At 47.1% G+C, this 27,908-nt stretch overlaps 1 long non-coding RNA gene across 1 annotated transcript; it reads left to right on the forward strand.

Annotated features, from left to right (window-relative positions):
* The first annotated feature begins 17,460 nt into the window (after positions 1 to 17,460).
* On the forward strand, positions 17,461 to 24,929 carry LOC119977999. Its single transcript, XR_005463341.1, has 3 exons — positions 17,461 to 17,811; positions 18,004 to 18,131; positions 24,686 to 24,929. It is a non-coding gene; the product is annotated as an uncharacterized LOC119977999 (long non-coding RNA).
* The last annotated feature ends 2,979 nt before the right edge of the window (positions 24,930 to 27,908 follow it).

A 27,908-nucleotide genomic window follows, 5' to 3' on the forward strand; every position in this document is an offset into this window, starting at 1 on the left:
ATGACACGGACAGATAGGGAATATGCGGACTCCCCGAGGGAAGAGCTATTTAGGGAACGACGGAGACTGCAGGCGGAGCTGGGAGCGCTATCCACTGGGAAGGCCTTAGAGCAACTCAGAAAGTCAGGGGCGCGGTGTATGAGTATGGGGAGAAAGCCAGCAGAATGCTTGCACAGCAACGTAGGAAGAGGGAGGCAGCCAGGGAGATAGGGACGGTAGTGGACGGGGCAGGGAACCGGGTGGGAGACCCGGCAGAACAGGGTATTCAAGGACTTTTACAGTAAGCTGTATACCTTGGAACTCCCCACGGGGATGGAGGGGATGAGGCGCTTCTTCGATGGGCTGACCTTCCCAAAGGTGGGCAGGGGGATAGTAGAGGGGCTGGGGGCCCCGATTAGAGCTGAAGCAGTAATGGGGGGCCTGAACGGCATGCAGTCGGGTAAAGCCCCGGGGCCGGACGGGTGTCCAGTGGAGTTCTACAAAAAGTTTGCGGGTATACTGGGGCCGGAGCTGGTTAGGGTGTTTAACGAGGCGAGGGACAATGGGGTGTTACCCCCGACGATGTTGCAAGCCACCATCTCGCTGATATTAAAACGGGATAAGGATCTGGAGGTCTGTGGGTCCTATAGACCAATCTCCCTGATTAATGTAGACACTAAACTGCTGGCCAAGATCCTGGCATCCAGAATCAAAGACAGTGTACCTAAGGTGATTGTGGAGGACCAAACAGAGTTTGTTAAGGGCAGGCAGCTAGTAGCCAATCTAAGAAGGCTACTCAATGTGATTATGATGCCCCCGGAGGGCAGAATGGTGGAGGTAGTGGTGGCAATGGATGCCGAATAGGCTTTTGACCGGGTGGAGTGGGACTATTTATGGGAGGTGCTGGGACGGTTTGGGTTTGGAGAGGGCTTTGTGGACTGGGCTAGACTGCTATATCAGGCCCCTGAGGCTAGTGTAAGGACGAACAGGACGACATCTGAGTATTTTAGACTATACCGCGGGAGAAGACAAGGATGCCCCCTCTCTCCACTGCTGTTTGCGTTGGCCATAGAACCGCTGGCAATTGCTCTGAGAGCGGCAAGGGGATGGAAGGGAATGGCCAGGGGAGGGATAGAACACAAGGTCTTGCTCTACGCGGACGACCTGCTTTTGTATGTGTCAGATCCAGCGGCAGGGATGGACGGGATTATGGAAATCCTAGGGGTGTTTGGCCGGTTTTCGGGCTACAAGTTGAATATGGCAAAAGCGAGATGTTTGTGGTGCAGGCGAGGGGTCAGGAGAATAGGCTGAGGGAGCTACCATTTAGGCTGGTTGGGGAAAGTTTTAGCTATCTAGGGATACAGGTGGCGCGCGACTGGGGTAAGATGCATAAGTTGAACTTGTCCATGCTGGTGGAGCAAATGAGGAGCGAGTTTCGGAGGAGGGATGCACTCCCGCTGTCACTAGTGGGGAGAGTACAGACAGTGAAGATGACGATCCTCCCGAGATTCCTATTTATTTTTCAGTGTCTCCCTATTTTCATTCCACGGTGCTTCTTTAAAAGAATCAATAAAATCATCCTGGGGATTTGTTTGGGCGGGGAACCCCCCGCGGGTAAAGAGGGGGATCCTGGAACAGAACCGTAGCGAAGGGGGGCTGGCGTTGCCGAACCTCAGCAACTACTACTGGGCGGCTAACATAGCCATGATAAGGAAATGGATGGTGGGTAGGGGGTCGGTTTGGGAGCCGGTGGAGGCTGCTTCGTGCAGGGGCACCAGCTTGATAGCCCTGGTCACGGCTCCCCTGCCATTTCCGCCGGCCAGGTACTCCACCAGCCCTGTAGTGGTGGCGGCTTTGCGGATTTGGGGTGATGTACCATCAATTGGACGCGAGACACGATGAAGATCCAAACTGTGGCTTTAATCAGCTAGTTGTTAGCCCGGTGGTCGACTACAGAGAAAGGCCGACCGCCAGGAAACCTGGGTACTTATACCCCGCCTCCGAGGCGGGGTCTACTTGCCTATCGACCAATTGGTGAGCAGTCACATGACTATTCCCAGCCAATCAGACGAGAGGCATATGACCAGCCAGAGCCAATGGGAAACCAATGCTCTGCACCAATGGCAGTGCTCCCACTCATATCACCACATGGGGCCAATGGAGGAAGCATGTGGGGGACGTGGGAGCATCGGTCTGGTCCCCAATATGTGACAGCCACCGATTTGTCCCGGGGAAGATGGATGGCGGGTTTCGAGCGTGGCGGAGGGTGGGGGTGGGAAGGATGTGCGACTTGTTCCTGGAAGGGAGCTTCGTGAACATGAGGGCGCTGGAGGAGAAGTTCGGGCTGGCGAGGGGGAATGACTTTCGGTACTTGCAGGTGCGGGATTTCGTACGTAGACAGGTCCCATCCTTTCCACGCCTTCCACCAAGGAGGATCCAGGACAGGGTAATTTCCAGGGGTGAGGTAGGAGAGGGGAGAGTCTCAGATATTTATAAGGAGCTTATGGGAGCGAAGGACACAGGGACCGAGGAACTGAAACTTAAGTGGGAGGAGGAGCTTGGTGGGGAGTTGGAGGGAGGCGTATGGGCAGACGCTCTGAGGAGGGTAAATACAACCGCAACATGTGCCAGGCTCGGTCTGATTCAGTTCAAGGTGGTTCGCCGGGCCCACATGACGGTGGCCCGGATGAGCAAATTCTTTGGGCTGGAGGACAAGTGTGCTAGATGTGGGGGAGGACCAGCGAACCATGTCCACATGTTCTGGGCATGTCCAAAACTCAGGGGATACTGGCATGGATTTGCGGACGTCATATCCCGGGTATTGAAAACAAGGGTGGCGATGAGTCCAGAGGTGGCGATTTTTGGGGTGTCGGAAGACCCGGGAGTACAGGAGGGGATAGAGGCCGATGTGGTGGCCTTTGCTTCCCTGATAGCCCGGCAATGGATACTGTTGGCCTGGAGGGACTCAAAGCCCCCAAAGACTGAAATATGGCTGTCGGACATGGCAAGCTTTCTCGGCTTGGAAAAAATCAAGTTCGCCTTACGAGGATCACTATCAGGGTTCGCCCGGAGGTGGCAACCATTCATCGACTTCTTCGCGGGGAACTAATCGTCAGCGGGGGGGGGGGGTACAATAGTGTAGAGTAGGGGGGAAGAATAGGCGGGTCTATCTGCGAGAATGGTACTGTCATTTGCACTATGTTTTTTGTAATTGGTAGATAGATTTATGAATTGCCAATCATGTTTGACAAAACTTTTGGAGTTTTTTGAGGATGTTACTTGTAGTATAGATAAAGAAGAACTAGTGGATCGGGTGTATTTGGGTTTTCAGAAGACTTTTTATAAGGTCCCACAGGAGATTAGGAAACAAAATTAGACCTCACGGGATTGGGGGTAATAGATTGGTATGGATTGACGAGCAGTTAACAGACAAAAAACAGAGTTTGAATAAACAGGTCATTCTCAGGGTAGCAGGCTATTACTAGTGGTCAGCACGGTAGCATGGTGGTTAGCACAGTTGCTTCACATTCCCTGCTGGGTCACTGTGCGGAGTCTGCACATTCTCCCCGTGTCTGCGTGGGTTTCCTCCGGGTGCTCCATTTTCCTCCCACAGTCCAAAGATGTGCGGGTTAGGTGGATTGACCATGCTAAATTGTTCTCAGTGTCCAAAACATGTTAAGTGGGGGTTACTGGGTTCCGGGGATAGGGTAGATATGTGGGCTTGAGTAGGGTGCTCTTTGTAAGGGCCAGTGTGGGCTCAATGGGCCGAATGGCCTTCTTCTTCACTGTAAATTCTATGGTTTTATGATACTAGTGGGGTACCGCATGGCTCAGTGCTGCGGCCACAGCTGCTCACAATCTATATAAATGATTTGGATGCGGGGAACAAATTGTAATATTTCCAAATTTGCTGATGACAAAAGACTAGGTGGGAATGTAAGTTGTGAAGAAGATGTTAGGAGGCTTCAAGGAAATTTGGAGAGGAACTAAATGGGGAAGAACATGGCAGATGAAATACAATATGAAAAAGAGAGAAGTTATCTGCTTTATAGAACAAACAGAAAGGCAGAGTCTTTCTTAAACGATGAGAGGTTGAGAAGTATTGATGTCGAATGAAACCTGAGTGTCCTTATTCACGAGGCACTAAGCAAGAAATTAGGAAGGCAAGTGACATGTTTGTCTTCATTGAAAGGGGATTTGCGTGCAGGTGTAAAGAAGTCTTGCTGCAATTGTAGAGACCTCTTCGTGAGACCACACCTGGAATATTGAGTACAGTTGATCTCTCCTTATCGCAGGAAAGATATAATTACCGTCACGTTAGGTAGATTGGCCATGCTAAATTGCCCCTTAGTGTCCAAATATATGGAGGTTAGATCTGGTGATGGGGTTACGGGGATAGTGCAGAGGAGTGAGCCTAGGTAGAGTGCTCTTTCAGAGGATTGGTGCAGACTCAATGTGCTGAATGGCTTCTTTCTGCACTGTAGGAATTCTATGGTTCTTAATCACTCTCTGGCCTCACCCCTTCCATGGCTATAATTTCCTCTTGTGAAAAACTCTCGAATAAATCTGTGCTCCTCCAATTCTGGCCTCTTGAGTGTTCTTGAATGTATTCATTCCATCGTTGGTAGCATGCATTCAGCGACTCTGTAATTCTACCACTAAAGCTCTCTACTTCTTACCTTTCTTTATTCCTCTATGATGTTCCAATATATCTACCTTTTTGAACAAGCTTTTGATTATTTGTCCTAATATCTCCTTTTTGTGACTTGATGTCATATTTTGATCAGTAACTCTCCTTTACTACTTTAGAGGGGCTGTTTAAATATAAGTTGTTGCTGGGGACAAATTAGTGTTTCATATCGATTTTGCATAACTTCTGGCTTTTGTACTCAGTGCTGAAATTTCAGGATCCCATAAAATGTATTAGATAGATAGATAGAAGATAGAACAGTACAGCACAGAACAGGCCCTTCGGCCTTCGATGTTGTGCCGAGCAATGATCACCCTACTCAAGTCAACGAATCCACGCTATACCAGTAACCCAACAACCCCACCCCCATTAACCTTATATTTTATAGGACACTAAGGGCAATTTAGCATAGCCAATCCACCTAACCCGCACATCTTTGGACTGTGGGAGGAAACCGGAGCACCCGGAGGAAACCCACGCACACACGGGGAGAACGTGCAGACTCCACACAGACAGTGACCCAGCCAGGAATCGAACCTGGGACCCTGGAGCTGTGAAGCATTTATGCTAACCACCACGCTACCGTGCTGCCCGTATTAATGTCTTTGTTAATCTGTCCTGTCCCCTGCAAAGAACTGTGTCCAGAATGTCTCAGGACTCTCTCTTCTTGCACCATTTGTTGTGTATTGCCTCTCCTCATTCTCCCTACCTAAATGTATCACCTCACAGTCTTCTGCATTGATTTTGACCTTCCACGTGCCTGCTCATTCCACCAGCCAATGTCCTCTTGAAGTCTATTATTGTCTTCCTCACTGGTAATGGTATCTCCATATTACACTGGTACCTGTCATCTGCAACTTTCGAAAATCTGCTTTGAATCCCAATTCCCAGTTTTTAATGTATAACAAAAAAAGAACTAGTGATCCCACTGCTACGCTCTGAGAAAGCCCACTGGATACCTTCCTCCAATCTAAAAAAATGTGCATTCTCACAACGCTTTGCTTTCTTTCTCTCAATCAATTTTGTATCCCTGCTGCTAATGTTTCAACCTTACACTCAAGCTTAATATGTGATACTTTATCTAAAACCTTCTGCAAATCCATATGTGCATCAATTGTATTGCACAAATCCATCCTCCTATTACCACATCAGAAAACTCAATCAAGTTAGTCAAGCACAATTTGCCCTCAACAAATTCATGCTGGCTCTCCTCTATACTTCTCCAAGTAACTGTTAAATTTCTCCCAGATTGTTGATTCAAAAAGATTCCCCATCACCAACCTTAAATTTATTGACCTATAAATGCTAGATTTATCATTTTCCTCTTTTCTCGACAAGGAAGTAATACATGGAATTCTCTAGTCCTCCATCTATTGAAACAGCAAAAAACATGGGCAGATTCTCCAGTGGCTGACCCTGAAATCGCGTTCGTCGATTGGCCGTAGAATCGACGTATGTGCTGAAATTGGGGGCAGCGCCACTTCTGCAATGCTCCACCCACTCAAAAACGGCGTACTCGCAGAGAACACTGCATGCTGTCGGACGCCCAAAGGACTTCACCTGAGGGTCTTCCCTGATTCTCTGTCCCCGATGGCGTGGAACACTTGACCATTTCATTTTCGTGAACCCTGTCTGGTGGCTGCAGACTGAGTCCAGCAGCGCCAGAGTCGGGGGGGGGTAGGCGTGGAGAACCGTTCTGTGGGCAGGGGGGCTTTGGCGGGGGCTGGGGACACTGGTGAGGGGGGTGGCGAGGCTGGTTACAGGGGAGCAGTTTTTGACAGACTTGGGGCGCGATTCTCCGCAAATGCGGCGAGTCGTAAAGGCTGCCGTGAAACTGGCCATGTTTCACGGCAGCCACCGCGCCCCCTCACAGGACCGGATTCTCCCCCCCGGGTGGGGCTAGCAGCGGGACCCCGTGAAGCACGGCATCGCGGGCTTGGCGACCGTCGCTAAGTTCGCGCGCCAAGCGTCATGCCGGCTGACGCGCACGATGACGTCAGCCGTGCGGCACGGGTTGGACGGCTCCAACCCGCGCATGCGCGGATGACGTCATCACGCAGACGCGTCAAACCCGCGCATGCACGGGCTGTCATGCCCCTCACCTGCCCCGCGGACTGATCCTGCGGGGCGGCGGAAGAACAAATAGTGCGCGGGTATCGAACCCGCTGCCCGCGATCGGTGCCCACCGATCGCAGGCCCATGCCACCCTTGGCACAGCCGTGGTGCGGCCATGCCAGTCGGTGCCATGATTGTCAGGGACGGGCACTTGGCGGCCATTTTCACGAACGGTGAGAGCAGGTGTGATCGCGTTCGTGAAAACGGCCGTAAAGGCCTGGGAACTCGACCCATTGGCTTGGGGAGAATCGCTGTTCGCTGTAAAAAATGGCGAGCAGCGATTCGTGTTGTGGGGCGGCCGTGAGGGGGGGGGGTGGAGAATAGCGGGAGAGCGTGAAAATTGTCGGGAAGGCCCTCCCGCTATTCTCCGACCCGTCGTGGGCAGTGGAGAATCGCGCCCTTGGTTTACATGCAGCTGGTGCCGTGCACATGCGTGGCCATGGTCCTGCCAATTGTCCTACTGTATCTGCAGGTAAAGCCGGGCCTTCGCATGCCTGTTAGTCCCCACCAGATGACTGATTGGTGCAGCTTTGCGCCATTTTTACGGAGGTAAAACGCCACTGTTTCCACTTAGAATCAGCACTTAGTATTCAAATCAGAGAATCCAGCCCCATACGTTTGTACAGGGTGACTGGGAATGGGACTTGATGTATGTAAGGACACGGGCAGCACTGACAGTGATTTGGGCATCACTAGTTAGGCCAGCATTTATTACCCATTCCTAATTGTCTATAAGATCGTGATGGTGACCTGCATTCTTGAACCATTGCAGTGCATGTGGTGTAGGTACACCCACAGTGCCGTTGGTGCAACTCTGGAAAGGCGGGTTTAGGAAGTTGAACCTTTAGTAAGTCTCGCCGATTACGTCTAAACAGCACACCCTCATCAGACTTTGCAATATAGGAGCATGGCGCTGCTTGTTGTATTACCGTTGTAGTGTTCGTTGTCTGACCTGGTCTTTTCTTGTGCTTGTAGTATCAATTTTGTATGTCATCTGCCTTGAAAACGGGTTTGCTTGTTCGTTTTGGAGCAAATATGAATTTGTGCAATTCATTGGCATGACATTTGTTTTGTGTCTCCAAGGTCCATGTCATGTTTCTGCTCTTGCCATTGTGTTTTGGACTGTGCTGTTATATTGTCCTTCATGTGCAAAGTTGTACCATGTTGTACAAGTTGTTGTTTCATTGATGCTTTTGTTGTTGTTTTCGTTCTTTCTGCTTTTGTCTTTGTTGTTGTTTTCGTTGTTGTTCTTGTTATTGTTTTTTTGTGCTCAGTGACTGTTCCTTGTGGTTGATTTGAGTCAGTCTCAAAGTTATTGGTATCAGTATCCTTTGTAGTATCTGATGTTTCATTGAGCTTTTTGAATTGAGGTTTGTGAGAATGATCTGATGTTGATCTTGGTGTCATCAGTAATTTCTGGTTGATTTGATTCCTCTTTGCTTCCTTGGTGCTCCTCTCCTGGAGCATTTTTGGTTGATGTGTTTCATCAGTGATCTTGTGGTGCTCCTCTTCTGGAGTCAACGTCTTCAAGATTTCAGTTTCTTGTAGGTTGTCAAGAGTAGATGAGGACTCATGTGTAGTTTTAGTTTGATGGCCAAGTTCTTTTGTACAGACAAGCTGAGATCTGTCAGTCTCGCTGTGATCTTGCACATCTTGTATTTGATTGTGATCACATTGTCACTATTCTCATATACAGTGGTTGGATTTTCATTGTCTTATTTTTGTTGATTGAATGAGGTGGGTAGACTTTCATAGTCTTCTTGTTGCTCAACTAAGGCGGATAGACCTTCATAGTCTTTTTCATGCTTGGTTGTCGCTCTGGAATCATTCCATTCTGGAGTCTTCAACAATCTCTCTGTGGAGGCTTCCATCGCTCTTGCTGTGGAGTCGTGCAGTGTTCTCTAGGTGGAGGTAATCAGCGCCCTCTCAACGGAGTCGGTCAGTACTCTATGTGTAGCGTTGTTTTCTTCTTGGCTATTTGACAGGTTGCTGTCTTCCAATGTATCAACGGCCTGCCATTCCATCATGGTATTGGATTCATCTACCATGAGTAGAATCATATTGAGCTTTCCAAAGGTGTTGGTGATGCTGTGATCATCATATCCGAATAGCTCAGACATGACTGAGTAGTATTCTTCAATGAACACATCTTCTTCTTTGGTTTCGGATTTGTTATTGCTTTTCATGAAGATTCTCTGGACAAGCCACAAGTCCTTGCAGACTTGAGCAACGAACAGTAAAGTTTTCTGGTCATCCACGATCTTGAACCATAGTACTTTCTTGACCTTCTTATTGACTACTGTTAAATGGCATGATCCTCTTGAAGTGATCTAGTTACCATTATAGTCCTTTAACTTGCATGCAGCAGGTATCAACTCGTGTTTTCCAGGGATGGATGCGAGACCTTTGCTTGTCTTCAATGTGGCGGACGTAGCACTGTCAAGCTTCAACACAATCGGGAAGTTGTTCACTTCACGGTCCATTCAGTGTTGGAGTCAATCACGTGGATTTGTTGAGGGTCATTGGTCATTGCTTGAAGTTCCTCTGCTGAATCTATTATTCCAACGAAGAATGTATTCTCCAAGGAATTAAAATCTTCATGGTTGGAAAAATCTTCTTTGGATGTTTGATTCTCCACTGTATCAACAATGTGAACCTTGAAGTTTGCTTGTTTCTGTGTTGGAGAGTAATATTTTGCTGTTGACTTACAATGGGAGGTGAAATGATTCAGTTTGGAACACTTTAAACATTTTTTCCCGTGAGCAGGAAATTTCCCTTTTAAGTGGGCCAAAGTGGTAGCACGTCATGCATTTTCATTGATTTTGCATGCACAACTTGATTTCCTGCCTGCGTGCAATCTTTTTGCAACTGCATATGCGCAGCTTCTGGTGCATGCGCAGAACGGTATTTTGCTGGTTCGCGTTTTTCTTGGACATGTGCTTGTATGTACTGGTTTGAATGAGAGCTGCTGTTGTGAAGAAGGTTTTTAGAATGCTGTGACATCATTTTGACTTCCTCAACCTTGTGGAGGATTTTCGCGCCGCTCTTTCTTTGTAAGAACTCAAGGCATTTTTTTTTTTGGTCTTGCGATTGACTTACTGTTTCTCTGGATCCTATTGCGAAAGTTAAATCTTTCCAGGATTTCATCAGACTGCGTTTTACAGTGTTTTTCAAAGTTTGCGATTTTCACTTTAAATTTAGTTCTGCCTTCACTTTCCAAGTATTTAAAGGAGTTATAGATCTCTACAGCTTGCTGGTCTGCTGTTGCTAGTAACAGTGATATTCTCCTTTCTTCAGAGGTTGTGTTTAAATCATTAGCTGCCATATATATTTGGAACTGTTGTTTAAACACTTTCCAGCTACTATTTAAGTTACCGGTAGTTTTAAGCTGCCGTGGAGCTTGAACGTTGTCCATCGAATCGGTCAATCGTCGGGGATCCAAATGCTGTGAAGTCTTCCACAGTGGAACAGTCAGTACTTTCATTTCTTTCTTTTTTTCTCTAACCAAATCTAACTAGTACTCTTCTTTTAAAGCCAAATATTCTGGTGCCATGTTTTATTACTCTTCTGTTGTATGCTATGATATTCAACTGTTGTTGATAAGGTTTTCTGAATCTTGATGAAAAAGAATCAATGTCATCCAATAGTAACAAAAGATTTATTGAGTAACTAAAACAATAATTTTGTGAGTTCTTTACTTTATATTAATACTAGTAATAAGGTTAACAAGATCTAAATACAGTAACTATGTTTAACAAAACTAACACTCTGAGCTTATCTATACTGCTCTCGTCACAGTGCACCCAAAGGAGAGAGAGCAGCATAATGAGCTTGCCTTTTATACCCCTGTTGGTACTGCCCTCTAGTGATCATCTGATTCTATTGATTACAGATTAACCCCTTATGTACATGCACATACAGAGACCACTGCATTGACTTTTCTGATTACTTTTTAAATCTGTCCACAATTCCTAGCTTATGTTTATTAAGGCAATGGCCCATAACTTCCTGGGTTCCCCAGCATTGCATTTAGGGGGTGCCCAGTGATGCTCAGGGGAATCCCTCTGGGAAGTTCCCATAGAAGTATTTACCTAAAGTTAGCCATTTAAAGTTAGCCCAACCCTGGACAATTCTGAACAATTGCGTTGGGCTGGGAAACATCTGACAAAAGTAATTTAAATGGCTAACTTTGGATGGTTCTGCCAGTTTTATCCAGATAGTTACTCTGAAAGAGTTAGAGGAAACAAAAATCACTTCTAACTCCAGTGAAACTATTTAAACACCCAGTCCGAACCTCGTACAGGACGCCCCAAACAAACATAACCCCAGCGGATCCCCCACACTCACACCATCCCCTACCTCACCACCACTCCCGGTCTGGCCAGACCCAAACCCCTGACCTATCCTGATCCCTCCCCACTACCTGGCCCAGCCCGAACTCACTTCCGACGTGAACTCTACCTCTGACACAAGCCCCAGGTCAACCCCAACAGTCCACAGTCTGACCCGACACCCACCCCCCATCCCCCAAAGACTCAGCACGCCCTCAACATCAGGCCTGACCCCCCCTCCCTTCCATGTTCTGAACCCCCTCCACAGCCTGACTGGACCAACCCAATGCCCACTTCCTCCCCCCCCTCCTCCTCCACATCCTGACCTGATAACCCTTCATTCTGACCTAACACCTGGCACACGACCCAATCCAATCACTCGCCTCCTTCATGGTCTGATACAAACCCCCCATCCTACCCTACAACCTATCCCCCCTCAACGGCCCAACACCTCAACATGCCCCCCTATGCCCCTCTATGCCCCCCCAAGGTCTGACCCAACATCCCCCTGTCCAATCTGAACACCCTCCTGGCATGACCCGATCCTACCCCCTTCCATCTGACCTGACCCCCCCTCCCCATCCTGAGACCCACACCCAACTTGACCCCCCTCACTGCCCGATACTCCCAGTCTAACCTGACCCGACCCCCACCCCCTCCTGCTTTTCCCTCTCCTCCTCTGCCCACACAGTCCCGATATCTGCAGCTTCCCTCTCCCTCTCAGTGTCCCTGCACAACGACCCTGCCCCCACACAACTCCCTCCCCACCCCCCCTACAAACCCCTCCCCACCCCAGTCTCCTCTGATTCTTTGAACCACTTATATTTGAATCTTATCTTCTCGCTTTAAATTGTCCTTTTAGAAATCTCCTTCATGGCAGATTATGCTGTATAAAGGGAGAATCCGCACCTTTAGGGGCCAAGCCCTCACCTTGAGGGGCTAGGCCCGCGCCGGAGTGGTTGCCGTCCCGCCGGCTGGCGTGGAAGGCTTTGGTGCCACGCCAGCCGGGACCAAAGGGACTTTGCCGGCTGGCAGACGTCCGCGCATGCGCCGGAGCGTCAGCGGCTGCTAACGTAAAGTGCATGCGCAGGGGGGGGGGGGGGGGTGGGGGGTCACTTCCACGTTGGCCATCGTGGAGGCTATGGCCGACGTGGAGGGAAAAGAGTGCCCCCACGGCACATGCCCGCCTGCGGATCGGTGGGCCCTGATCGCGGGCCAGGCCACCGTGGGGGCACCTCCCAGGACCAGATCGCGCCCCCCCCCCCCCAAGGACCCCGGAGCCCGCCCACGCTGCCAGTCCCGCCGGTAAGGGAGGCGGTTTGATTCATGCCGGCGGGAGAGGCATTACAGCAGCATGACTTCGGCCCATCACGGGCCAGAGAATCGTCGGGGGGTGGGGGGGGGGCACCGACCGGCGCGGTGTGATTCCTGCCCCCGCCGAATCTCTGGTGCAGGAGAATTCGGCGGCAGGCGGGGGTGGGATTCACGCCGCCCCCCGGTGATTCTCCGACCCAGCCACGCCATATTTCTGGGGGGGGGGAGAGAGAATCCAGCCCAAAGGACTGGATTCTCCTCCCCGCCACGCCATATTTCTGTCTCGACTTGCCGGTGGGATTTTCCGTTGCGCCGGCCAGTCAATGATGGGCAGGATTCTCCGAGTGTCCGTGCCAAAATCACGATGGGTGCGGGGGGTGGAGAATGAGCGTTGACGCCGAAATCTGGCGTGATGCCGCTCCCGCGATTCTCTGGTCCCCGGAGAATTGCCACAAATTGCGTGCCCGTGGTCTATGTGGCGCGGGTAGGGGGCCATTGACAAAGGCCCCTACGGCGATTCTCTGAGGACAACTGGCCTAGTTCCCAACGGCGTGGTTCTAACCACATTTTGCCTATCGGGAACAGCCAGTGGCGGCTGCAGCCACCCTGGTGGGGGGCAGGGGGATCCTTCACCGGGGTGGGGCCTCACAGATGACCAGGCAAGCAATCGGGCCGCACTGATCCATGGGTTTGCATGATCTCGGGGGATCTACATTCCTGGTGCCGCTCCGCGGGCTGAGTCTACAATGTTGCAAGAGGCCGCCGCTGCAGGCCGCCGCCGTGGGCATATGCGGGCTCCTGGTCGGAAGTGCAGGGACCCATGTCTGCAGCCAGAGCTGCGAGAAGCACTCCAAGGCCCTGCTAGCCCCCTGCAAATTGGAGAATCACTTTGGGCTTTCTTATGGAAAGTCCAGAGTGAAACGCCCGCTTTTTGATGCTGTCATGGGGACATCGCCCCATTATTGGAGAATCCCGCCCGGGGTTTCTCATTGCGGGTCAGCCCCACACCGTCAGGAAACCCCCAGGCACCAGCAAAATGGAGATTCCCGCCGGTGGAGAATTCCGCCCAAGGGATTTGAAGTTTCAGCGAGGGTAAGTCCATCCACAGTGTTAATCCGCTAGTTCGAGGGAGGTACAGACAACTTTGTTTTTCTTGGATTCAAAGTGGATGACCTCACATTTCCTCATGTTGAATTTATTGGCACAGTTTTGCCACTCAAAACTTCTTTGAAACTTCTTGCTCCCATTTGCACAATTTACTATAGTTCGTAACTTATGTCTCCTAACTTAATGTAACCTGTAAAATTAGATCAAGAACTGTTCATTCCTTCATTCAAGCGATTGATATATATGATAATAAGCTGAGGCTCCAGTACAAACCCCTGGGGAAATCCAAAGTTCTCTTTCTCTTTACTTTCTATTCCCTGCCTCCACCAAGTCCCTAACACATGTCATAAAGTCGCTTCCAATTTCATTTGCTTTCATTTTTGTTAATATCTTATGAAAAATCTTTGAAATTCCTGCCGGAAATCTGCATACATGACATCCACAGATATTTTGTTACCTTCTATGTAAGTGACCTCTTCAAAAACTCAACTAGATTAGTCAGATGTGACCTAAGTTTCACACATCCTGCCACTCTTGAATCAGCTCATACTTGACAAATACTCATATCTCTGTCCTTGGTGACAGGTTCCAGCAGCTTGCTTGTGACAAATATTAGGTTGACTGGTCTTACTTGGCTTCACTGTCCCTTTTTAACTAATGGAGTTATATTTGCAATTTTCCAATTTAAAAATCCCGGGCGCGATTCTCCGCTCCCACGCCAGGTGGGAGAATCGCGGGAGGGCCGCCCTGGCACCCCCCCCCCCCCCCCCCGCAATTCTCCCACCCCCCCCAAAATGGCATGTCGCGTTTTGCAACACGCCACTCAGACAATCGCGGGCCGCCGTTTTTCACGGCGACCCGCGATTCTCCAACCCAGATAGGCCGAGCGGCCTGCCGTTCCCGACCGGTTCACGCTGGCGGCAACCACACCTGGTCGCTGCCGGTGTGAACATGGTGCCAAAAGCTGGTTTGTGGCTTGTGGGGGGCGGATAGGGGAGTGAGCACCACGACTGTGCTCTGGAGTGGACTGGCCCGCGATCGGTACCCACCGATCATTGGGCCGGCGTCTCAAAGGGTCGCACTCTTTCCCCTCCGCCGCCCCGCAAGATCAAGCCGCCACGTCTTGCGGGGCAGCGGAGGGAAAGACGGCAACCGCGCATGCGTTGGTTGGAGCCGTCAGCCGTCATGACGGCAGCCGCGCATGCGCGGGTTGGCATCGGCCAACCTGCGCATGCGCGGCTGACGTCTTTAGGCGCGCCGGCCGTGCCATTCTCGGCGCGCCGGGCCTTGACACCAGCGACAAGGCCCCGTGGCCGAGGTTTATAGCACGGCCCTCCTAGCCCCCCCCCCCAGGGAGGGGGGAGGGGGAATAGAGGGCGAGGAGCGGCCTCCAACGCCGTCGTGAACCTCTCCGGGTTTCACGACGGCGTTGGGCCTTGTGGAGAATTCCGCCCCTCATTCGTAAAAGGAGAGCACTTTGGAAAACGATGACTGATGCATGTACGCTTTTTGTAATTGCTTCTTTTAATACTCCGTGCTGGCAACTACCAGGTCCCAGGAAGTTGTCTATTTTAAACTTGCTATTTTCTCTATTATCTTTTATACAGATATTCAGTGAAATACATTCCTCCCTTTGCCTTGTTTTTAATTTCTCTACGACCACTGGTGTTTTATACCCTTCCTTTACTGTGGAGGTAGATATAAGATGCCCATGTTTCAGGTGTACCTGAAGACAGAAAATACTGGACCACTTAGCAGGTCTGACAGCATCTGTGGAGAGAAAATGGAGCTAACGTTTTGAGTTTGGATGACTCTTTGTCAACTTGGAGAGAACTGGAAACAGGGTCAGATTTACACTATTGTGAGGGGGGAGACCTGGAGCAGTGTGTTGGATAGGGTGCCAGTGATACGTGGAGATTGACAAAGGTGTCTTGGACAGAAAGACAAAATGAATGTAAATAGGGGTTCATTAAGGTTAAGAAGGGTGCTGATCGTGGCACATAAAGAGATTAGGATGTGTAAATGGCAGAAAAAAGTGAGCGGTGTGTCAAAGGGCAATGAGGATCAGGGATCAGAGGGCCCAGGTGGGGGGGGGGGGGGGGGCGGTGGTGGACAATGATGAGGGGAAAACAGATCAATAGAAAAAATGGAAATAAATTGATAGAAATAAAAATGGGGGAGAAGGTGGAGGAGAAAGTGCACAGTCTGAAGTTGTTGAACTCAATGTTAAGTCTGGAATCAAATAAAAGCAGGTTTCCATCACAGCTTAGGTTTTCATTGGCATTCAATTCTGGCTGTCAACATAATGATTTTCTGGTGCCTCCTGCATTCATTTAAGAAAAATACTACAAGTTCAAGGCTAAGCTAAAATATTCTTTACAAATTAACTGACCTAAGGTCGAGTGGGAGGCAATAAAAGCTTCAAGTTATTTTATTCATGTCTCAGTTGAGTGAATATCTTTTAAGAAGTTGCAGGGATTTCAACGTTTTCTTACTGTCGCAACATTGATTAAGGTAGTAGACCCAGAGATTTGCATGTTGCTCAGAAGAATGTTCCATTTCATTGTCTTCAGTTATCTGTCAGGTGATGCTTGAGGGGGTGTTAAACCATCTTTTGTTCTCAAAAATTGTATTTCCTACTCAGGAATGTAAAATGTACTGTGTAGCAATAAGCGTTCATATGAGTGAGTAATGAAACAAATAGACATTCCAAGAATCAAATGAAGTCAGAAATGTTTTTACGGAAAACATGAATAAAAAAGTTTCCTTGTGATTTTTACAGTGTACAGAACATTGTTACATGTTCTAAAATAATTTAAAATTAGAACTGATTTTCTCACTTATGATTAGCAGTTTTATAACATCAATGAATAATATTTATACCGTAAACTTTGATAATGGCAAGTGCAGTTCTATTCAGAGAAGTATAAAGTGAGATACTTACAGGGAGTCTTTCCTTGGCAAATTGTCCCAAGTCAGCAAATTGTTTTTCATGTGCTTCTAATCTACATCTTCGAGGTGTTGATGCAGTCTTTGCCATTTCCACCACCTTCACCGAGGCATTTGCATTTTACTCTTGTAAAATGGGGGTGCAACAATTAAATCCTGCTTTTGCCTACTCTCTGCAATAGCACCTGCAGTTGTGAAGTGGAGTGTCATTGGCCAACATTGTTCTACTGGTTGAGCGAAAATGATTTCGAGCTGAGGTCAATTTTCTCCCACCGAAAGAAAATCTTCTTTAAAATGGCTGCTGCAGTCCTTTAAGTAGTTGCAGAAGTGCCAGGAACTTGACCCGTCCAGGGTCAAACTTCCAGGGTCAGCAGATTGAATGCCTGGAACCTATGTTCGATGGTAATTACTGGATAAAAGCAAATTACTGCGGATGCTGGAATCTGAAACAAAAGAGAAAATGCTGGAAAATCTCAGCAGGTCTGGCAGCATCTGTAGGAAGAGAAAGGAGCTAACGTTGTGAGTCCAATGACTCTTTGTCAAAGCTAACAGACAGAGAAAGTGGGAAATTTTTATACTGCGGAGTGAGAATGAAAGATGAGTCATAGCCACAGAAACCCAGGGAAACCAGGTGCTAATGGCCACAGAAACCAAGAGTAAAGAGTGCTAATGGCAGTCCCCAGAGAGCCGATGAGTCTTTGTCAAAGCTAACAGACAGAAGACTACCATTAGCACTCTTTCTCCTTGGTTTCTGTGGCGATTAGCACCCGGTTTCCCTGGGTTTCTGTGGCTATGACTCACCTTTCATTCTCACTCCACAGTATAAATATTTCCCACTTTCTCCATTTGTTAGCTTTGACAAAGAGTCATCGGACTCGAAACGTTAGCTCTTTTCTCTCCCTACAGATGCTGGCAGACCTGCTGAGATTTTCCAGCATTTTCTCTTTTGGTGGTATTTATCCTGAATCAATATTTTCTGTGGGAATATAGAACTCCACCATGTGCCACCCTCCAGACTGGCAACTTCAGAAAAAATCATTCTACTGAGCTCCAGTGTGGCCAAGTCTTTTGGCTGCAAAAGTAATTTTCTGTCATCTATTGTTAATTGTGGAAAGTTGTGCTATTTAGATGGCAACGTGATAGGAAGTAGTTGACTTCACCTTAACCTAAGGAGGGCATATTGTATGTGCTTAATAATGTCCAGAAGCTTTTACATTTTCCAAATATTGAAACAATAGATTAAGCAAGATGGAGTCACCTTGAACTACCTGACCCACGTGTTCAACTAGAATTCTAATACGTCCGGACATTGCTGATTGTGCACAGGTAAGCCTGACTAATAAAATTAACCAATTAATCTAACAGCTATTGCTGAAGTATTTTTGTTTTTTCCAAAACAAATAGAATATTATTTCATGCATCACCTTCAAGATGGCTGAAGCATTTGTTACAGCGCTTTTCATTTTACAATGAATAAATTCTTGTCAAATATTTATTTTATCTCTTTCGCTGTCTTAGTTGGAAAACTGATCTGACAAGTTGACAAGGAAATTTTGCTGATCTGCTTCAAATGGAGGAACAGAGCAGTCCTGTCCCTGCAGGAGCTTGACGGCTACATGCAGAGCACAAGAACCATTGCTGCATAAGTAATATCATGAACATATTAAATATTTATTGTCATTGTAAATTAAACAGCATGTTATCTGGTTCGACTGCTAAAGTACAGATGCCAGGAAAAAGTCACTTACAACAGTAATTTCTGCACATCTGTTGTCAAAATCAACATGACTGTTATCACAAGTCAACGGATATATTCGCTTTGCAGATTTATTGTTTAATCAGTATTTCTCACTTAAAGGTGCTCTATTAACTTCTAGTATACATCTCAGAAAGCAGACACTGACAAATGTGCTCAAAAGACCATCTTTGGGGATAGACAGCATGCCATGTGTGATAAAACCTATAGCCTAATTGTTGTCAGAAATGCTGCAGGAAACTGCATCAACTACATTTCATGAGCCACAATCCCTTCTACTGAATCAGCTCTATGTGTACACCCGTCATGGGGGGGTGAGTTTAACTTCAGGTAATGGAGTAGGATTAGCCGACCTTGCACAATTTTCCTTTTTTTGAAGTGAATGGAAGGAAGAATCGAACGTGGTGTATAAGGAGTGAATAATTCTATGTCACGTGTTCAACCCCAAAGTTATAACTACTCTTCTTTTTTACACTTAATCAAATATGTTATATTAAACATTGGATATCTACTTAAAAATTAACATTTGTAAGCTATGGGAAGACAGCAGTGGGCATGTGGGGCTGATTAGATCACTTTTTTCAAAGAAATGGCGCAGACACGTTCAGCTGGGAAGTCTCCTTCCCTGTTCAAAGATCCCACACAAAACACACATAATCCTGACTTGGAAATATATTGCAGTAGAACAAAATCCTAAATCCTAGAACTCCCTAACCAACAGCATTGTGCAAGTACCTTGACTGTACCAACTGTATCTGTTCAGGAAGCTAGCACATTCACCACCATGCTCAAAGGCAATATAGGCAATGAATGCTGTTCTGGCCAGCGAATGAATATGTGGGTGGGTACATGAAACAAAAATCTACATTACATTGAAAAGAAGAGGAAAAGAATGCAAGTGAAAAAAAAATTCTTCTGCCAAACTTTTTTTTTGCACACAATCGATATGTAAGCATCGAACCCAGGCTGTGTTACACTATAAAGTGGGCTACAAGATGCAAGTGCTGGTCACGCTAATCAACGCACCAGGCAGCTGTTTATTCTACGAGCAACATATCAGCTGCTGACATTGCAGTGCTCATGAGCAAATAGCCACAAACAGAGCAGTTCAAGATAATTTTATCTCTGTATTGCAACTTTTCTGGAGGTATTCTCGTTCCAGATGGCAGGAATCTGTAACTGGCAGCTCCCTGATCCACAGGAGACCAAGATAGTTGTCTATAAGAAGTTTTGTTGCCAGGTACGTGCTCCAATGTCTTTTTTGAATTATTCATGGGATGTGAACATTGCGAGCGAGCAAGACCAGCATTTATTATCCATTCCTAATTGCCTTCTTGAACCCCTGCAGACAATCCGGTGTAGGTACACCCATAGTGCTGTTAGGAAGGAAGTTCCAGTTTTTTGAATGAGCAAGCATGAAGGAACAGCAATATATTTCCAGGTCAGGATGATATGTGGGTTGGAGGGGAAATTGCAGGTGGTGGTGTTCCCATACAACTCTTGCCCTTGTCCTTCCAGATGGTAGAGGGCAAAGATTTGGAAGGTGCTGTCAAAGTGAGTTGTTGCATCTTGTAGATGGTACACACTGCTTCCACTGTGTCCCAGCGGTGAAGGTGTTATTGGAGCAACACTTATCCAGGCAAGTGAATCCCTTCACAGTTCTCTCTTGCGCCCTGTAGACAGTGGATAGACTTTGGGGAGTCAGGAGGTGAGTAATTCAGTGGAGAATTCCCAGCCGAAGACCTGCTCTTGTAGCAATAGGATTTATATGGATGTCCCAGTGGTGTTTCAGGTCAAAGGTAACCTTCAGTACATTGATGGTGGGATATTCAGTAACTGTAAAGTCATTGAATGTCAAGGGGTAATGATTAGATTTTCTGTTGCAGGAGATGATCATTGTCTGATACTCGTGTGGTGTGAAAGGGTCACCTCTCGTGTCCCTTCTGACTACATCTGCGGGAAGTGCACCCAACTCCAGCTCCTCGAGAGCCGCATTAGGGACCTGGAGCTGGATGAACTTCGGATCATTCGGGAGGCGGAGGAGGTTATTGAGAGGAGTTATAGGGAGGTAGTCACACCTCAGGTAAAAGAAGAAAGTAGATGGGTTACCGTCAGGGGAGGCAGAGGTAACCGGCAGGCAGTGCAGGGATCCCCTGTGGTCGTTCCCCTCTATAACAAGTATACCGTTTTGGATACTGTTGCGGGGGACGACTTACCAGGGGTAAGCAATAGGGCGCAGGTCTCTGGCACAGAGTCTGTCCCTGTTGCTCAGAAGGGAAGGGAGAAGAGGAACAGAGCACTTGTCATTGGGGACTCCATAGTTAGAGGAACAGACAGGAGGTTCTGTGGGAACGAAAGAGACTCACGGTTGGTGTGTTGCCTCCCAGGTGCCAGGGTTCGTGATGTCTCTGATCGTGTTTTTGGGATCCTTAAGGGGGAGGGGGAGCAGCCCCAAGTCGTGGTCCACATAGGTACCAACGACATAGGTAGGAAGAGAGATGGGGATTTGAGACAGAAATTCAGGGAGCTAGGGTGGAAGCTGAGAGCTAGAACAAACAGAGTTGTTATCTCTGGGTTGTTACCCGTGCCACGTGCTAGCGAAGTAAGAAATAAGGAGAGAGAGGAGTTGAACACGTGGCTACAGGGATGGTGCAGGAGGGAGGGTTTTGGTTTCCTGGATAATTGGGGCTCATTCTGGGGTAGGTGGGACCTCTACAAACAGGATGGTCTTCACCTGAACCAGAGGGGTACCAATATCCTGGGAGGGAGATTTGCTAGTGCTCTTCGGGGGGATTTAAACTAATTCAGCAGGGGGATGGGAACCTAAATTGTAGACCCAGTGTACAGGATGTTGAGAGTAGTGAGGTCAGGGATAGGGTTAAAAGTTCGAAAGAGGGCACCGGCAAGCAGGACGCTGGTTTGAAGTGTGTCTACTTCAACGCCAGGAGCATCCGGAATAAGGTGGGTGAGCTTGCAGCATGGGTTGGTACCTGGGATCTCGATGTTGTGGCGATTTCGGAGACATGGGTAGAGCAGGGACAGGAATGGTTGTTGCAGGTTCCAGGATTTAGATGTTTCTGTAAGAACAGAAAGATGGTAAAAGAGGGGGGGGTGTGGCATTGTTAATCAAGGAAAGTATTACGGCGGTAGAAAGGACGCTTGAGGACTCGTCTACTGAGGCAGTATGGGCCGAGGTTAGGAACAGTAGAGGAGAGGTCACCCTGTTGGGAGTTGTCTATAGACCTCCGAATAGTCCCAGAGATGTAGAGGAAAGGATTGCAAAGATGATTCTTGACAGGAGCGAGAGTAACAGGGTAGTTGTTATGGGGGACTTTAACTTTCCAAATATTGACTGGAAATACTATAGTTCGAGTACTATAGATGGGTCAGTTTTTGTGCAGTGTGTGCAGGAGGGTTTTCTGACACAGTATGTAGACAGGCCAACAAGGGGCGAGGCCACATTGGATTTCGTACTGGGTAATGAACCCGGCCAGGTGTTAGATTTAGATGTAGGTGAGCACTTTGGTGATAGTGATCACAACTCGGTTATGTTTACTTTAGCAATGGGCAGGGATAGGTATATACCGCAAGGCAAGAATTATAGCTGGGGGAAAGGCAATTATGATGCTATTCGGCAAGATTTAGGAGGTATAGGATGGGGAAGGAAACTGCAGGGGATGGGTACAATCGAAATGTGGAGCTTTTTCAAGGAACAGCTACTGCGTGTCCTTGATAAGTATGTACCTGTCAGGCAGGGAGGAAGTTGTCGAGCAAGGGAGCCGTGGTTTACTAAGGAAGTTGAAGCACTTGTCAAGAGGAAGAAGAAGGCTTATGTTAGGATGAGACATGAAGGCTCAGTTAGGGCACTTGAGAGTTACAAGTTAGCCAGGAAGGACCTAAAGGGAGAGTTAAGAAGAGCGAGGAGAGGACACGAAAAGTCGTTGGCGGATAGGATCAAGGAAAACCCTAAGGCTTTCTATAGGTATATCAGGAACAAAAGAATGACTCGAGTAAGATTAGGGCCAATCAAGGATAGTAGTGGAAAGTTGTGTGTGGAATCAGAGGAGATAGGGGAAGCATTAAATGGATATTTTTCGTCAGTGTTTACACTGGAGAAAGACAATGTTGTCGAGGAGAACACTCAGGTTCAGTCGACCAGGCTAGATGGAATTGAGGTTCAAAAGGAGGAGGTTTTAGCAATTTTAGAAAATGTCAAAATAGACAAGTCCCCTGGGCCAGATGGGATTTATCCTAGGATTCCCTGGGAAGCCAGGGAGGAGATTGCTGAGCCTTTGTCCTTGATCTTTATGTCGTCTTTGTCGACAGGAATAGTGCCGGAAGACTGGAGGATAGCAAATGTTGTCCCCTTGTTCAAGAAGGGGAGTAGAGACAACCCTGGTAATTATAGACCTGTGAGCCTTACTTCGGTTGTGGGTAAAATGTTGGAAAAGAGATAGGGTTTATAATCATCTTGAAAAGAACAAGTTGATTAGCGATACTCAACACGGTTTTGTGAAGGGTAGGTCATGTCTCACAAACCTTATTGAGTTTTTTGAGAAGGTGACCAAACAGGTGGATCAGGGTAAAGCTGTTGATGTGGTGTATATGGATTTCAGTAAGGCGTTTGATAAGGTTCCCCACGGTAGGCTATTGCAGAAAATAAGGAAGTATGGAATTGAAGGTGATTTAGCGGTTTGGGTCAGTAATTGGCTAGCTGAAAGAAGACAGAGGGTGGTGGTTGATGGCAAATGTTCATCCTGGAGTTCAGTTACTAGTGGTGTACCGCAAGGATCTGTTTTGGGGCCACTGCTGTTTGTAATTTTTATAACTGACCTGGAAGAGGGTGTAGAAGGATGGGTTAGTAAATTTGCAGATGACACGAAGGTCGGTGGAGTTGTGGATAGTGCTGAAGGATGTTATAGGATATAGAGGGACATAGATAAGCTGCAGAGCTGGGCTGAGAGGTGGCAGATGGAGTTTAATGCGGAAAAGTGTGAGGTGGTTCACTTTGGAAGGAGTAACAGGAATGCAGAGTACTGGGCTAATGGCAAGATTCTTGGTAGTGTAGATGAACAGAGAGATCTCGGCATCCAGGTACATAAATCCCTGAAAGTTGCCACCCAGGTTAATAGGGCTGTTAAGAAGGCATATGGTGTGCTAGCCTTTATAAGCAGGGGGATTGAGTTTCGGAACCACAAGGTCATGCTGCAGCTGTACATAACTCTGGTGCGGCCACACCTGGAGTACTGCGTGCAGTTCTGGTCACCACATTATAGGAAGGATGTGGAAGCTTTGGAAAGGGTTCAGAGGAGATTTACTAGGATGTTGCCTGGTATGGAGGGAAGGTCTTACGAGGAAAGGCTCAGGGAATTGAGGTTGTTTTCGTTAGAGAGGAGAAGGCTGAGAGGTGACTTAATAGAGACATATAAGATAGTCAGAGGGTTAGATAGGGTGGACAGTGAGAGTCTTTTTCCTCGGATGGTGATGACCAACACGAGGGGACATAGCTTTAAATTGAGGGGTGAGAGATATAGGACAGATGTCAGAGGCAGTTTCTTTACTCAGAGAGTAGTAGGGGTGTGGAACGCCTTGCCTGCAACAGTAGTAGACTCGCCAACGTTAAGGACATTTAAGTGGTCACTGGATAGACATATGGATGAAAATGGAATAGTGTAGGTCAGATAGGCTTCAGATGGTTTCACAGGTCGGCGCAACATCGAGGGCCGAAGGGCCCGTACTGCGCTGTAGTGTTCTATGTTCTATGAATGTTACTTGCCACGTGTCAGTCAAGCCTGAATCTTATTTAGTTATTTCTGTACATGCTTTTGCATCTGAGGAGTTGATAGTGCCATTGAACATTATGGAGTCACCAGCAAACATCCCTATTTCTGATGTTTTGGTGAAGGGGTAGGTCATTGGCATGCCCTTCTGCAATTTTCATTGAAGCAGGGTTGTTCCCTGGTTTGATGGGAGTGGTAGAGCTTGGGATATGCTATAAGGTTAAAGATTGTGGTTGAATACAATCCTGCTGCTGCTCATGACCCACTCCACCTCATGGATGCCCAGTTTTGAGTTGCAAGGCCTATTCTGAATCTATCCCATTAAAAAAAAAGTGTGTTCATATACGGGATGCGGGCATCGTTGGTTAGGCCAGTATTTATTGCCCATTCCTAGTTGCCTTTCAAAATGTGGTGGTGATGACTTCTTGAACAGCTGCAGTCAATGTGGTGTAGGTACACCTACTGTGCTATCTGGGAGGGAGTTGCAGGATTTTGACCCAGCAACAGTGAAGGAACGACGAGATGGGGCCGAAGCATGGTGACTCTCTGCGAGCTTTCTCACATAGATCCTCTTCTTACATCTCCTATAACCGTACTCATCTATTTACATTTAATTCTAACACTAACACTATCACGAACCTCTCTCTTTTATGTTTTATTGCAGGTTTGAAGATTCTCAGAAGCCCATGGACTTGACCTGACGACCTGAATCGATCCGACCCGGCAGCACTCCTCAAATGACCCAACCCGGAGGTTGAAGAGGTCCATCCCGGCCGTCCAACCCTGAAGACCCCTCACACCTGGTTTACTCACTCTTCCAACTTCTTCCATTGGGCAGGAGATACAAAAGTCTGAGAAAACGCACAAACTGATTCAAAAACAGCTTCTTCCCCGCTGCTACCAGACTCCTAAAAGATCCTCTTGTGGATTGATGGACTGATCTGATCTTTTCACACATCTTTACCCAGTGCCTGTGTCTATGTATTTACATTGTATATTTTATGTTGCCCTATTATATATTTTATTTTCATATATGGAATGAGCTGTTTGAGCTGCACACAGAACAATACTTTTCAATGTACCTCGGTACACGTGACAATAAACTAATCCAATCCAATATATTTCCAAGTCAGGGTGGTGAGTGACTTGGAGGGGAACATCCAGTGGTGGTGTTCCCAGGTATCTACTGCTCTTGTTCTTCTAGATGGTAGCGGTCATTGGTTTCGAAGGTGCTGTCTAAAAAATCTTGATGAGTTCCTGCAGTGCATCTTGTAAATGGTACACATGGCTGCCATTGTTCGTGGGTGGTGGAGGGTTTGAATGCTTGTGAAAGGGGTAGCAATCAAGTGGACTGCTTTGTCCTTGATGGTGTCATGCTTTTTAAGTGTTGTCGAGCTGCACTCATCGAGGCAAGTGGAGAGTATTCCATCACACTCCTGACTTGTGCCTTCTAGATAGTGGATAGGCTTTGGGGGGACAGGAAGTGAGTTACTCGCTATAGGATGTCTATCGTTTGACCTGCTCTGGTAGCCACAGTAGCAATATGGCTAGTCCAGTTCAGTTTCTGATCAATGGTAGACTCCAGGATGTTGATTGTAGGGGATTCATCAATGGCAATGACACTGAAAGCCACTGATGATGGTTAGATCCTCTCTTGTGGGAGATGGTCATTGCCTGGCATTTGTGTGGTGTGAATGTAACTTGCCATTTGTCAACCCAAGCCTGGATATTGTCCAGGTATTGCTGCATTTGGACATGGACTGCTTCATTATCTAAAGAGATGTGGATGGTGCTGAACATTGTGCAGTCATCTGCAAACATCCCCACTTTTGACCTTATGATGGAAGGGAGGTCATTGATGAAGCAACTGAAGATGGTTGGACCTAGGACACGACCCTGTGGAACTCCTGCAGTGATGTCCTGGAGCTGAGATGATTGACCCCCCGAAAACCACAAAAAACCATCTTCCTTTGTGTCATGTATGACTCCAGCCAGCGGAGAGTTTTCACCCTGATTCCCATTGACTCCAGTTTTGCTCGGGCTCCTTGATGCCGTACACGGTCACTTGCTGCCTTAATGTCAAGGGCAGTTACTCTCACCTCACTTCTGCCATGTTTTCTTTTCTCCATGTTTGAACCCAGACTGCAATGAGGTCAGGAGCTGAGTGACCCTGGCGAAACCCAAATTTGCATCTGTGAACAGGTTATCACTGAGTAAGTACCGCTTGATAGCACTCTTGATGACAATGATAATGTAATAATAGTGCCACACAGCACAATGGATGGTATCTTCAATGGAACTTCATCTCTACAAGAACTCTGTCGATGTTACTACTACCAATAATGTCATGGAGAGATACATTAGTGACAAGCAGATTACTGAAACTAAGATCGAGTAGGTATTTCTCTTTTATTGGTGCCCTCACTAACTGCCTCAGATGCAGTCTGACAGCTATAACCTACAGGGCTCGACTAGCTCATCAGTAGTGGTGCCACTGAGTTTTTCAAGTTGATGGGCATTGAAATTCCCACCCAGGGTACATTCTGTTCTCTTCCATCCTTAATGCTGCTTCCATCTGATGTTCAACAAGGAGGAAAGCTGATTCACCAGCTGAGGCAGGGCAGTCGGCAGTAATCATCAGGAGGTTTCCTCATCTAGTTTGACTTGATGGCGGATCTGGAGTCAATGTTGAAGACTCCCAGAGTAACTCACTTTTACAGTGCACTGTTATGCTAGTTGGCTTATCGTAATGGTAGTTCAGGAGGTACACTTGGATGATGATAGAAGTGTGAGGGATGTTCACTGTCGGACATGATTTGGTACACATGATTGTGCCAGTGCAGTCTGTTGTTTGCCAGTCTCTGTGACACCATTCCCAGTTTTGCCCCAGATGTTAATAAGGACGATTTTGTAGGATCGACTGGGTGGGGTTTGCCTGTGTAGTTTCTGTTTTCTTTTATTCTTTCACAGAAAGACCAGTTGGGCCAGACCTGCTGAGTTTATCCAGCATTTTCTGTTTTTATTTCAGGTTTCCAGTATCCACAGTATTTTGCTTTTATAACATTAGCACTACACCAGTATCTTCTCATGTATGCTTGGCCTGCTGACCAATCTGGTGTCCTTTTAGCTTGAGCTGATCAAACCACAATATATTGTATTGCAGGCAAATCAAAGCGCACTTGATTTATTCTTTTTTAAACTTCCTCCCATTAATTTCCACAATTTTTTGGAAATAAATGTTTAAAGTAACAAAGATATGAAAAAATCTGGCTTAACATGAATATTTGCTGAAATATATAAGATTTGTTAAAGGCATTGTAGTTTTATCATTTATCACCTGATAATCCACATTCACAATTCCATGTATCTGTAGAAAAGTTCCCAACTTGGGAACAAGTTGGAAGCAATTTTTTAATTTACAGTGGACAGTATCTCAAAGGAGGGGGCACATGAGACTGAAAAATGGAAATCAGCCATGGAAAATTGAAGGCCAGTAACGGAGAACATCAAGTTCTCGTTATGAAATGAGGAGGTGGTGAACCCCAGGAAAAAAACAGTAGGAAAGTAATTTTTAATAAAATCAATTTTTTGTACTTTTGCTTCTTTCATTTTTTTAATATGAAATGTTTTGTAAATTTGCCCTTTTCCCCTCCTGAGGGTTCAAAGGAATGAGACAAATTTAAAAAATGGACATATATAGAGCAGAAGGCACCACAGGAGCTTGTAATGGTTCTGTTGTACTGGGCAGGAAAGGTGTTTCGGCACAACATCCTCAGGGTGGTGGTCTAATCCCATCCGTGACTCCCACAAAGACTGAATAAATAGTTTTGGGTTTAGCCATCCTTTCAGTCTGCATTTGCTGATATCATTAAGAGATGCCTGACCAC

Source organism: Scyliorhinus canicula, chromosome 15, assembly GCF_902713615.1.
Source record: "Scyliorhinus canicula chromosome 15, sScyCan1.1, whole genome shotgun sequence".
Lineage (NCBI taxonomy): Eukaryota > Metazoa > Chordata > Chondrichthyes > Carcharhiniformes > Scyliorhinidae > Scyliorhinus > Scyliorhinus canicula.